The following is a 13,603-nucleotide window of genomic DNA, read 5'->3' on the forward strand; positions in this document are numbered from 1 at the left end:
AATTTTCACTTTTTTCTCAACGAAAACTCAAAATGTCACTAACGCTGATTTAGCTTGAACTTTCGTTAGATAAGTTAGATAAGAGCATAGCACGAATTGTAACGTTTTTACAACACACAAAACTCCTACTATTTTCTACTTACGAAAGTGATCGCGGGTGTTTAAAAAAAAAAATTACCAAATCAGATGCTATTCTACATTTCATCCCAATAGAAATGGACGAAATAATGTTGATATCTTGTAGCGGCCATCATGGATTCATGACATTGACATTGGAATCCATTTGTTTTCAGTTAGGTATACAGTGGTATTTATATTTCGTCGTTTATATCACTGTTCGCCAAATTCATGCTCGATTCTATCACGGTTATCGTTTGGTTTTTATCACGCTTTCCACAAAACTTTATAAATCCAGCATTAATACTCTTAGTTGCTATAAACAAATGTAAAGTTTCATTGTCAAATCCTATGAAATGTAATTTTCAAATACAATGACTCAAACTCGAATTCGTACCCCACAATGCAGATCTCATTTCACTACTTTTGAAAGTCGAAAACAAGCGTTCGAAACGTTCTTTTTCAATATTCGTACAGGTCGGACTCGATTATATGTGATTCGATTATATAAAATTTTGGGCTCGATTATTATACAGTTTGAAATTTTTTTTTCTTATAGTTCAAATATGACTTATTTCAAGAAAAAATGTAACCTTTCAACGTTGATTTGAAATTTGGGAGGCTATTATGACTACAGTGGTGTAAAAATAGCGATTTTTAAAGATTCTGCTTAAATTTTCATCTGGAATTATTTATATCGATATTGCAGCGAAATTAAGAAAGATTGAAGTTGGGCATCAAAGAACAAATTGTAGAGTAATTTGAGAGCTTCAATTTGATTGATAAAAACAAACAAGTTTAATATGAATTTTTGGGATAAAGTGAATAATTCACTTCACAAATCACTTCTAAAATGTTATTTATATTTATTATTTGTTATATACACTAATTTATATGTTTCACTACTATATCCTGTTCTAAATTTTCTCATCTTTCAAATGAAAGCAACAGAATTGGATCACGTAGCATAATTTTTAGTGTAGAGCCAGTTTGAGGCAACAGAGTCCGAAACAAAAAAAAAAGTTTCATAGCTCTTCATTGGTGAAATTCGAACATATGCGTAGAAGGATTTTTCCCATCAAATATTGTCATCTATCACCTCCTGAGAGATTCTGGAAAAAAAATTCATGTGAGAAAGGTGTCTTCTCGCTTTGAGGGGATGAATCTAAAAATAAAATTCTTCTTTTATTTTCAATAAACGAAAAATATATGCATAAAAAACAAAAAAAAAATTTTTTTACTCGATTATGTACAGGATTCGATTATATACACTGAAAAGAAATCAGAGACTGTATATAATCGAGTCCGCGCTGTATATACATCATTTTAAAGCCATAAACTTCAGATTTTGGATCATTTCACTAACATATTTTAAACTTAATGTGTGTAGATGTAGTGAACAAAAATATCGGGAATAAATAAAAAAATCGTTTATTTCTTCTGTTTTTTCAAATATTCTGTTGACTAACACATTTTTTGCGAACCAACTAAATAGAAAATCCAATTAACCTTATCAACCACCTTTATTTGATATCTAAATGGTTTCTGTAGGTTCTTTTCATACAGAGATATTTGAAAGACGAGAATATTTGGTACAGGATATAGTAGTGGAACATCTAAATTAGTGGATTTTAATAACACTTCGGGTGTGAAAAGTGAAATAATTTTTAATGTGTTATTATTAATTTTATCCTAAAAATGTATATTAAACTTGATTGTTTCTATCAATTAAATTTAAGCTCTCTAGCCGGTCTACGATTTGTTCTTCGATCACCAACTTCTATTCTTCTTAATTTGGCTGCAATATCGATATAAACAATTCCTGGTGAAAATTCAAGCCAAATCTTCGCGATCTTTACCCCACTACATGTAATAGCCACTTAAATTTAACCTTAACGTTGAAATAAATCATATATATCATACATATATTTTTTTGAACTGTATATAATCGAGTCCAAAATTGTATATAATCGAATCACATAAAGCATAGTTCATCTTAAATCTGGACGCACTGTATATTATACCACAGTGCTCCTAGTGGTCGGATCTAGAATGTTTTGACAGCACTTTGTTTTGGAATGTTTCCTCTATCAGTGCTGAAAATTTCATTACGATTCGTTTTGTTTCAAAAATATTACACGTGATGGAAGCCGCGAAACGAAAATTAATTTTAAACACCCACATCAAAATCACGAAATCGAAATCGTTGAAAATGGCCAAATCGACCGTGTGTAGCGTTCTCAAACGTTTCCGTGAGATGCATACTATCGATCGACAGGTTCATATCAAGCGTCATAGAGGAACTAAGGATCGGAAACTGCATTTGAAGGTGTTCAGAACGATCAAGGTAAACCCAGGGCAGTCGGACTATGACATAGCCAAGTAATCAATGCCGACCGGTGCACCGTCAGAAGGATTCGTCTGCGTGAAGGAATACGATCTTATCGGGCCAGTAAGCAACCAAACCGGACATTGCAGCAGAATGTAGTAGCCAAAGGACGTGTCCGGAAGTTATACAACAAGGTTCTAACGAAGTACGATGAATGCATCCTCATGGATGACGAACCATACGTGAAGATGGATTTTGGGCAGCTTCCAGGCCAAAAATTTTATAAAGCCACTGGTCGGGGGGATGTCCCCGGCAAGTTCAAATTCGTTTTTGCCGATAAGTTTGCATGAAAGTGTTTGATCTGGCAAGGTATTTGCAGCTGCGGACGAAAAACCCCGGTTTGAGTACATAACATTTTTATTTCGTTCACATAGCTCCGAGATAGACCCGTTTTAATGCGTCCAGCTTTAAGATGAACTATGCTTTATAATCGAGTCTGTTTATAATCGACCTGTTCCTTTGTGTTGGAATTTTTTTTCACAAAATTTTTGAAAGAACTGAAAGAAATCGATTCTTTATTTCTTCTCGAATTTTTTTGTCCGCTACATCTTCACGCACCAAGATAACAATATGTTCGTAGATTGTTTCAAAAGCTGATGGTTTAAGCTTCTAAACGATGTATATATCATTATATTAATATAAGTAAGCTTGTTTTCGATTTTCAAAAGTAGTGAAAAAAAATCTGCATGTTGGGGTACGAATTCGAGTTTGAGTCACTGTATGTTCTTTCGTTGCTGAACTGAGCCCTACAGTGCATTGATTTTTCGTTACTCTAGTAATCTCATGATGTTCAAAAATCCATCTTTAGCAGCTAGAAAATTAAAAACAGTTTTCTCGTTTAAAATAAAATAAGATTGTTTTTTTAAACGGTTAATTTTAGGCTATAGATCCCAGTGAAATTAAGAATGATTGGTTTAAATTTAACGTGTAACCCACGTGTTATTCAGTATACAACTTCCATTTTCTTTACAATACATCAATTGCGTTCGTATCCACATAGTCGGGTTGCCTTTTCAACTGGTGCAATTGTAACTTTTAGGCTTCATTTTCAAAATGATGCTTTAATCCACTAGTTTGGAAGTTTCACAACTGTATCCTGTATAAAATTATCTCATCTTTCTTTCTTTCATCCTACGTAGCCTATTTTTTTAATTAGAGTCGGTTAGAGACAAACAGAGCCTAAAACAGTGAAAAAGTTTGTCATTGTTGAAATTCGAACACATGCGTAGAAGAATTTTTTCTTCAAATATAATTCTCTATCACCTCTTGAAGGAATTTATTTTTTATATGAGGTATTTAAACCCCTTCGCATACAACATCGAGTCTCACTCATGGTTTTTCAATGTTTTTTACTGAAATTAAAACAGACCGAAAAGTACAACATTTTTTCGATGCGGGTAATATGGACATATAGTGGGTGTAATATGGGCAGATTTGTAATACATGAAGCGTAGAGGTTTGTCGTTCGCGAGAGGACTAAAACTAATCCATCTAGAAGTGATATCGTGTTTTTCAGCAGTATAAACGGACAGACTCTCAACTATTTTGCTTTTAGTTCCAATCAGCTTCTAAATAGTCCACATTTGGCGATTTAATTTCCGGCGGATTCCTTAGGAATAGATTGAACAGACTTTTCACAGTTCTTCTCACTCCCACTGGCAACTGTCCGTTTTACACCACCAGAAGAATTATTTCAATAATTAAAATTTTCCACTCAAAAATGAAGTTACTTTTCCGTACATATCTAATATCGCTTCTCTGTTAATTCACAAACCGAAATATAATCCTTAGTTAATTGAATTTTGATATTAAACCACTCAAAATGCTTAACATCGAAGCAGCTAAAATTACATCCACACGCGGAATTTGTTTCCCTTTTCGACTTTTGTTCAGCATTCATTGCCATAGGGTGGCTTAAATATTATAGAATAACATGTAGAAGGTGTTCTCATTAACAAAAATCTGAAATTTCAAATGTAACTATACAAATCAACCCTGTTGGTGGTGGATTCTATAAACAGTGAAAAGAAATCGGAGACTTTGTATATTCGAAACTCGTCCTGATTACATGTGATTTTCATGATGTTTTATGGCGTTGGAGCAGAAATTACGGATAATCCAAGCTGTTGGAACAGAAAATCAAGCGAAAGCTCAAATTGCTCGTAATTTTAATGTTCATAGAACGGCTGTTACAAAGATAATGAACTACGCAATATTAGTAGGCAAGCATAAAAATCTGGGAACGTGAACATAAAACGAGGTTTCGACACAAATGCTCGTTTTGCATGTTAGAACTTTTCCGGTTAATTTTAACATTGCTAAACGTTTAAGTTTAGCGACACATGGTATTTCAAATTCAAGAACAGTTTCGCTATTCGGGAGGTGAAAGTTTGTAGAGATAGACATTCAGCATATGCAGATGCATTGGAGGACTTTTAATTGAGCCTTTTCTCTAGAGTAGGCAAAACTCAGCTGACATTACATCAAATTTACAATTGTGATGAGTCCGGTTTGTTCTTTTAGATGTTGCCGAGGGATACCTTTATTCACGCAGGTAAATAATCACTAATAATTAGTTGTGCCAAAAACACTAGCTTATCGTTATAGGTGAACGAAATGTCGCAGGTTGCAAAGCTATAAAAATTAAATGATTTTTTGCACCCTCCGTTTTTCCTGTTTATTGTTTTTAAATGAGAAAAAAAACTTATCTGAATTATTGAAACAGTTTGTTTTGCAATAAAAAAACCCAACTCTAATGGCATGAATAATTAATATATGAATAGTCACATTATTTCGCCAAGTTCACTGTGAGATTTTCTTACCGTGACAAAATCGAAACAACACTGTACTACCAAACAAGTAGGTTGGCCTGATTCTTGAATACACTTCACGGTGGAAACGAAATAAACGGCACGCCATTGAACTACGTTTTACGATTTAGTGAAGTGTCGAAGATAATAATGAGTTTTCAGGCAGAGTGAGCACCTTTCAAATAAAAAAATCATGAATGAAAAATAACTTCTAAGTATCAAACTGGTATTCAATATAAGTGGAAAATTTTTTTTTCTTCATGTGATATAATAATATCATACAAAAATTTCATCTGAAGATAATTTGATATTATAATGATTAGTTTTGTGGGAAACTAATCTCGTATCCAGATGTCGACACCGTACCGTTGTCATCGCGGATACGTTTCATTCCGTTTCCACCGTGAAGTGTATTCGAAGTGTATTCGAGAATCAGGCCCGGTGACTATTTTACCCCCACTAACGCCTTTGCCACCACTTCCATAATATTTTTTGTAAACTATAGTTCAGTATAATAAAAACTACATTTCAATGATTGGACGGATATTCATTTCAAAGTATAATCACATACAGTATCCCATATGGTCTAGTGGCTAGGATATCTGGCTTTCACCCAGAAGGCCCGGGTTCGATTCCCGGTATGGGAAATATATTTTATGAACATACTTGATGGGGCCCGATTCCCGTATACACTCCACGATGAAAACGAAATGAACGGCACGTCATTGCACTCCGTTATACGAGTTAGTGAAGCGTCAAAGATAATAATGAGTTTTCTGGTAGAATGAACACTTTTTGAATAAAAATTATAAATGAAAGAAAATTAATTTCTCCGTATCAAATTAGTGTTGAACGTGAATGGAAAACTATGTTTTTTCATGTTTTTTCATTTTATAATATCTTACCAAAATTGTGTCTGAAGACAATTTTATATTATAATATTTTTTTATTTCGTTTCCAAATGTCGACACCGTACCGTTGTCATCGCGGACACATTTCATTTCGTTGGACCGTGAAGTGTATACGGGAATAAGACCCATGGACAACATTTTTTACAGTATCCTCATATCCCCCTAGAATAGGAATTTGATAATTTCGAATTTCGAGAAACGAAACATGATCCATTCTGGTAAACAATTATAATTATCTAACACTAGCTGATCCGGCAAACTTCGTCCCGCCCAAAATTTGTTTTTTGTTATTGTTATTTTGATTGTAATACCTTCAAACATTCACGTTTTCATACTAAGCGCAAGTTCATGAGTCCAATCGCAGAACTGTTCATTGATTGATCTTCTTATCGACCCTGTTGAATTAACCTTTTACTAAAAAAATCCTAGCACTTCTACCAATCTCGTCATTATAATATCAGATTATTTTCAGACACAATTCTCGTTCAAGATTTTTCAACCACCTGCAAGTCACATGTTTTTCCGTTACATGGAATAAATGTTTGATACAGAAAATATGATTGAATAAAGACACACCCCTCCCCTCTTCTTCCCTTAGAGGGGAGGATAGGAGTGTCTATTCACCATAGAAACGTTTCGAGCCCCCTAAAATCTTCACATGCCAAATTTGGTTTCGTTTGCTTGATTAATTCTTGAGTATGAAATTTTTCGATTTTTTTCTTGGTCCATTTCAAATCCAAACATTGTCCTTCATTGACTGAAGGTACTTTTTTTTTTCAAATTCTCGCTAACCCGTTTGTCGTTGAAACATATATTCTTAGAAAATCAAGAATTGTATTTGAAAATACATACTAATCGATTATTTTCGGTAAGTAAAATACTGTTTCAAGCCATAAAACCGGTTTGTTTTATTTCATAGGTTTAATGGGGGAAATTCTAGAACTACTACGATTAAAACGTTTCAACAACCGGAGGCAGTAATACTCATTACTTTGATATTCGCATTATATTTTTGCAAAAGAGCAAAATTGTTAAATACTATCTCGCACAAAGTACTGATCAAATATGCACGGAGTCTGCGCAACACGGGTGAACAACAACATGAATCTGTCCTCATCTATTAGGATGCCACCGGTAATTTCCTTCGCACTCAAACCTTTCGCCACAATATATTATTCTGTCCACCTCGCTGTTGATTTTTACGACTACAGCATTCTGATACCTCTTATCACTTTTATCGAAATGAATAAAATTATGGCTGCACGTTGATATCCGTAAATTACTTTTTCATAGCCAGCAAATGTAGCCTCACAAAATGCCAATCTGCCAGCAACGAAAAACGGGAGCGAATGAATGAAATTAACGAAATATATATATATATATATATATATATATATATATATATATATATATATATATATTTTTTTTTTTTTTAATTCAACCGGCCCACTCCAGTGGATGCTCCTGTTCCACCTGCTGTATTCATCTCTTCCTCACGGTAATTTTGATTGCTGCCTCATAACGGAATATATATAACCGATCACCGGCTGGCTTCACCCTGTGGCCTTCCATACAACGTCATCAAACCCATAATTTTGCAGTCGCCTTGCGGGCAGTAAAATAATAACAAAAAACGCTAACATAAACCGCCGCTTATATGAAGGTAGGCGTGGTACAGTTACAACTTGTGTAGTTTTTTTTAATGTTATTGTGGAGCGTAACACAATGAAGGGTTTGGCGAATTGGCTGCAACAGGGGGCTTTGTTGCATATTAGATTTATTCATACCAGGGAGATAGACCGTAAATCGGAAGATTATTATACTCAAATGAGTGATGGGGGTATTATCAACGCCGGTATCAACTGTTGATCAACCCTAGCTGCACCGAAAAGCGTTTCAGACTCATCCCTGACATTTTCGCGCCACTATTCAATCGGTTGCTTCTAACGAAAATTGGATCGCATGGTAAGCAATTCTACTGGTTAACTTTCAACCGTTGCATGCATGCTTATGCTTTTGGAACTCGAGCAGACGTCACATGCGAGATCTAAAACGATTTTTCATAAATTGCTTAGATGAGGTTAATTCCCAGCCCAGTTACCCCTCACCATCTTGGTGTACTGGCCGCCGGCTACTGAATCGTTTGGGGCGGCCTCCGTAATGTTCTACTATCACGAGAGCGAACAGTTTATTTTAAATAAACTTTTGCCCACTCTATAATTTATAAATACTCGCGTTCTACGTTACTCCTCCCCCTATTCGCGGGGCCTACCGACGGAGTTGGTACCGAGCGCCGCATATCGCATTGCCTGCACAAGTACTTCCACCGATGGCGTGTCGTTGTCATAAAGTAAAACCTTAAATTTGCTATTAGACATGAATGTTCGAGCATGTTGCCGGAGCATATTTTCGGTTGCGCATAACAGGGGCCTGGTTTGAACGAAAGTAATTAAAATTACGTGCCCTGATTGCCGGTTTTGGAGGGGGGAAAATTCAAACAATTATTCCGCCAGCAGTCAGGATGGCCGAGCGGTCTAAAGCGCTACGTTCAGGTCGTAGTCTTCTCTGAAGGCGTGGGTTCGAATCCCACTTCTGACAGCAAATCTACTTTTTGATGAATGAGGTTTGAGGAACACAAGAAAAATTGCGAAACGCGAAGATATTTGACATTAACAAGAATATTCATTAATCTAATTGCATTCAAATTCCGTTAATTTTTCATTGTTGCATGTTTTGAACCTGCACGTTATGAACACAAAACACTATCGTAATTTACAGTCAATCGATTGTACTAATTTTAGCGAACAAACGCATTCTTAACAATATAATCAGATTACTATTTCTCACCCCTGGGAATTTATTTTCTATTTTATTAGTGCCCTACCCCTCATAAATCTAAAAAGATTCCTATCCTGCAAAGAAACGTCAAAACAATGTGTTTGATTATTTGTTTATCATTATTAGTGCGCTGTTCAATCTGATAAGATACGGAAAAAGCAAGTTTCCGTAGATACCCGTAAACTTATACAGTAGAACCCCGATTATCCGCGGAATAGTCTGGGAAAGTCATCGCGAATAACGCAATGAATGACTAAAATGAAGTGCAAACACGAAAAAAAAATATTTCAGCATGAAACCCATGTTTAATCAATACAGGAATCATTAAACATTCCATCTGTAGGTCGTGCACATAATGTGAAAGCCATGACCAAAACAAAAGAATGAAACCTACCACTCACTGAAAATTGTAGGGAAGGTCCATAGAATTACTATGGAACCGCGGATCATCCGTTCGCGGATTATCGAGGTTCTACTGTAGTTGAAAACCGTCAGGAAGATCATTCTTATAGAGAAATTGCTCGAAAATACGATTGAGGTGAAGCAGGAGCACGAACAATATACAAAAAGCATGAAGAACTAGAAAGCGTAACGGATCGGACCGGTAGAGGGAAAAAGCGGAACACTACAACCAGCGATGAACGTCGTATTTCTCGAAAAGTGACAAAAAATCCTTTCACTACCAGCCGAGTGATTCGTGAAAATGCTGATTTGAATATCTCCGAGCAAACTGTGCGCAGAAGACTGCAGGAATTGGATTATAAGAGTGGATTTGCCCAACGAATTTGGACGCAACCTGACGAGAAACTTGCCAACAAAAATATCATGGTGTGGGGTGGTTTGCTTGGTCGGTAGTCTTGAGAAGATTGATGGCCTAATAACGGCAGACTGTTACATCACCATTTTAAAAATAAATTTTAAAGAGTCGGCGCGAAAAGTATATTGTCCACAAAACCACTGTCAATAGATAATTTGTGGTCCATTTTGGATCAAAATGTCGACAATGGAGATGTCAGTAGCCGCGACAAACTTTTTGAAGCTTTGGAAAAAGTCTGGATGAATATCAACTCCCAACATATCGGAAACCTCGTTGAAAGTATGCCTCGACGCCTGCTCTCCGAGATTGAAGCTAAACACGGCCAAGCTAAATACTGATGTAAAGAAGAATCAGTTTGAATATTGAATTACTGTAACGCGTACTTCATTTTGTCCAGTACTGTATAAACGAAAAGCACACAGAGAATTGAAGATTTTTCAATTAGAGAATTAATTTGTAAACTCAATTTGTTTTGTTGTGTAGAGAGACATTTTCGACATCGAACATCCTACTTAGTCAGGTACAAAATTCGAAACGACAAAACAACAATCGGAATGAATCCAGTGTTTTCCGAATCTGATGATGTACTATATTGGAAACATGTTCGGCGTAGAAGTTTTTTGAATACAATTAAAATCCAATCCAATCCAGTCTAATCCAATCCGTTTAATATTCTTGTTTTTACAACAATTAATTAAAAGAACAACATTATTAATGTTGTTCTTTGTTAGGGTATGTGCACAGCAGAACTCATCAAAACCCAGTTAAAATATTTTTTTGTTTATTTCCATGACTGACCAGAATAAGGGAAAAGTTGGCTTCGAATTTACATCAAAGAATATTTTGTTCTTCATTTTACATCCAATGCTCGAGTTTTATTCCATCCATAAGGTTTGCATGTGTGTATACATGAATAAGGCTCAATTAAAAATGAATAACCACAATTCCGTAAAACATATGGAGCAGTTCCACCCCAAATCAGCCGGCTGCTGACCCGACCTTCTCCGATTTTTTGAAACTTGAAACTTTATTTACTTGAAACTTTGAAACATATGATGGAAGCAACCCAAAATCACAATTTTCATTATCATATGACCGACTTGAATTACGACTCATTTTGAATGCACTTAAATATTAAAAACTTTTATTTTTAGTTTTAGTTTTTAGTGTCAAGATGTACAATTTACATGCATGTCGAGCAACCGAAGCCTTAATGAAACTTTGTCCTCTTGGTAAGGTAAGAATTTCAACATTTCTCGTCGTCGATTACTCCCTCTGGGGGTACGTGAAGGACCGTTGCTATGTTAATAAGCCCCAAAATTCGCAGAAACTTAAAGAAGAAATAACTCGGATTTTCAACAGCATCGAAGTGGTAATGTTAGAGTTGTGCATGAGGATTTTGTTCACCGTTTTAAACGGGTTATCGAAAAAAGGAGTGGTCACATCGAAAATGTCTTAAAATAAGTTTTATTTTCGTTTTTTAAAATAAAAATCGGTTCATTTTTGTAGAAGTTATTAAAATTTGTTGCGTGAGTGTTTAATATGAAAGACCCTATATGTTTAGGTTTTATTCTTGGACCAACCGTTCTCGAGATATAACCATTCTTGTATAATAAAAATAATGTAAGTAAAATTTCTATACGATGTCGAGACCTTAGTCTTAGTGTCTAGAAGTAGTACCGTTTTGTCTCGAAATCCGAATACTTTATTTCTAAATGTAAATAAACTGAACATTAATGTTACAAATAATTAATAATGAAAACTCTGACATTCTTTGGAGTATAGGCTTCATTTGTACATCATAAAACTAATCATTTGAGAAAAAGTGACTGTCAAAACCTGTGATAAAATGTTTGCGTTTGCAAATTCCTTGAAAACTAACATCGTTAATTTTTCAGTAATTGTAGTTGTTCCCTTCATACTAACAATAGAATAAGTTGATTTAGATATAATGATAGATTCAAGCTTTTACTAAAAAAAGAAAATATGTCACCCTTTTAAATTCAAGTCGACCGCGAGTAATCGGGTTTCTATCTTATCAACCAAATAATTAAGGAAAATTGTTTATATATTGTAATAAAAAATATTCCATTCTTTTAAACTTATGTAACTGAGCCTGTAAAAACAAACGAATTATGAAAAAAAAGGTGTTTTAGTTATGTGCTAGAAAAGGTAAGAATGTATTTTAAATGAATGAACAAATGATCTTTTATGCAAAATTCTTCATCAGATTTAGTATTTAAGTAGCGTTCGGAATTTTAATCAAGTTTCGACGCGTGATTCGAATCCCTAACAGTAGATGACTGAACATACTATTTTCAGGCAAATGCAGCAATAGTTCACGAATTGGAGTACAATGACAGTCCAATTCTGAAGCAACAATATAAAAAGACCTAACACCATTTGTAAACAAATCTTTGTTAAGGTGGCAGCGAAAATAGTCATGTCAAATTTCAAAAACCTTTTTATAGTTTACATGGTTTCGCGACCAAGGGCGCCATGTTTTTTTATTTATTTTTTCTTAAAATCTGAGGTTTTTTCACAAATCAGATAAGTATTTTTTACGTTTTTGAGTAATGGTTTTTCAAAGTTTAGATTTTTTGATTGCAATAGCTTAATGAAGCGAAAGTAGGAACATGGGAAATATAATTGTTTTGCAAGTGTAATATATTTAGTTTATTGGCCCAAAAAGATGATCCGTGCAAAATTTTAGCTCAATCGGAGATGATTTAGGCATGCCTCAAAGCGCTTCAATTTTATTGATAGTAACAATCGTGTTTATTATGCTTTTTTAGGACAAAACAATAACAACTTAAAAACCACTAACTTTTAGGTTTTTTACTCTCGAAATGTTACTTAAGGCAGTATTGTAGTCTAGAAATTTGGAAAAAAAAATCTTTTTTTCTTCATATATCTGATGTTTAGACATTCAAGAATATACCCTAGAAAGGACTTTTCTAAGATTCCATTATTTACTGAGTTATAGCCATTTTAGTGATGCGGTATCTAATCTAGTACGGCCATAACAATTAACTTCAAACGCGTTTTTTTTCGAAACTAGTTTTTTCAAACTGGCGTACACGATATCCCAATGAACTAATAAAAATGGAAGTTTTTTGACGTAGGACTACGTCTTTAATTTCTATACTGGGGTGTTAGTTCAAACTTTCGAAAACGAAAGCGTAATGGAGAACGAGATTTTGAGCGTTAATAGCTCCTAAACAATTGAACGAAATAGTATGATAAACACCTCATTCGAAAGATAAAATGTCTACGCGTTATATGCTTGTCACTTTTTGATCCAAACATTTTTTTCAATGGCCCTAAAATTGCTTTCCAAACAGGCTGAAATCACACCAATCGGTATATAAGCGAGTGCCGCTCGGAAATTCACTCAGTCATAACTGCGCAACGATTGAGGTACGATCCGTGGAATGGATGGATGTTTCCCTAACACAGACTTCAAAACCATGGAGCCAGGGGAAATCGGCATTGCAAAATAGATGTAAGCAGCGGATACTTTTGTACTCGCTTGCGTATCTGTAAATTGGAATGTTTCCCTAACACAGACTTTAAACCATGGAGCCTGAGGGAAATAAACATTGCAAAAAAGATTCAAGCTGCGGGTACTTTTGTACTCGCTTGCGTTTCTGGAAATCGGAAGGTTTCCTAACACAGATTTCGAAACCATGGAGCCTGGGGAAATCAGCATTGCAAAATA

General features: G+C 34.9%; 1 protein-coding gene and 2 non-coding genes across 10 annotated transcripts in view; 2 read left to right on the plus strand and 1 right to left on the minus strand.

Annotated features, from left to right (window-relative positions):
- The window catches only part of LOC129779772 (protein winged eye), a 619,088-nt gene that overhangs the window by 309,401 nt on the left and 296,084 nt on the right, over positions 1 to 13,603 (minus strand). The window lies entirely within an intron of this gene.
- On the plus strand, positions 5,892 to 5,963 carry Trnae-uuc (transfer RNA glutamic acid (anticodon UUC)). Its single transcript has one exon. It is a non-coding gene; the product is annotated as a tRNA-Glu (tRNA).
- Positions 8,743 to 8,825, plus strand: Trnal-cag (transfer RNA leucine (anticodon CAG)). Its single transcript has one exon. It is a non-coding gene; the product is annotated as a tRNA-Leu (tRNA).

This window comes from Toxorhynchites rutilus, chromosome 3, assembly GCF_029784135.1.
Source record: "Toxorhynchites rutilus septentrionalis strain SRP chromosome 3, ASM2978413v1, whole genome shotgun sequence".
Lineage (NCBI taxonomy): Eukaryota > Metazoa > Arthropoda > Insecta > Diptera > Culicidae > Toxorhynchites > Toxorhynchites rutilus.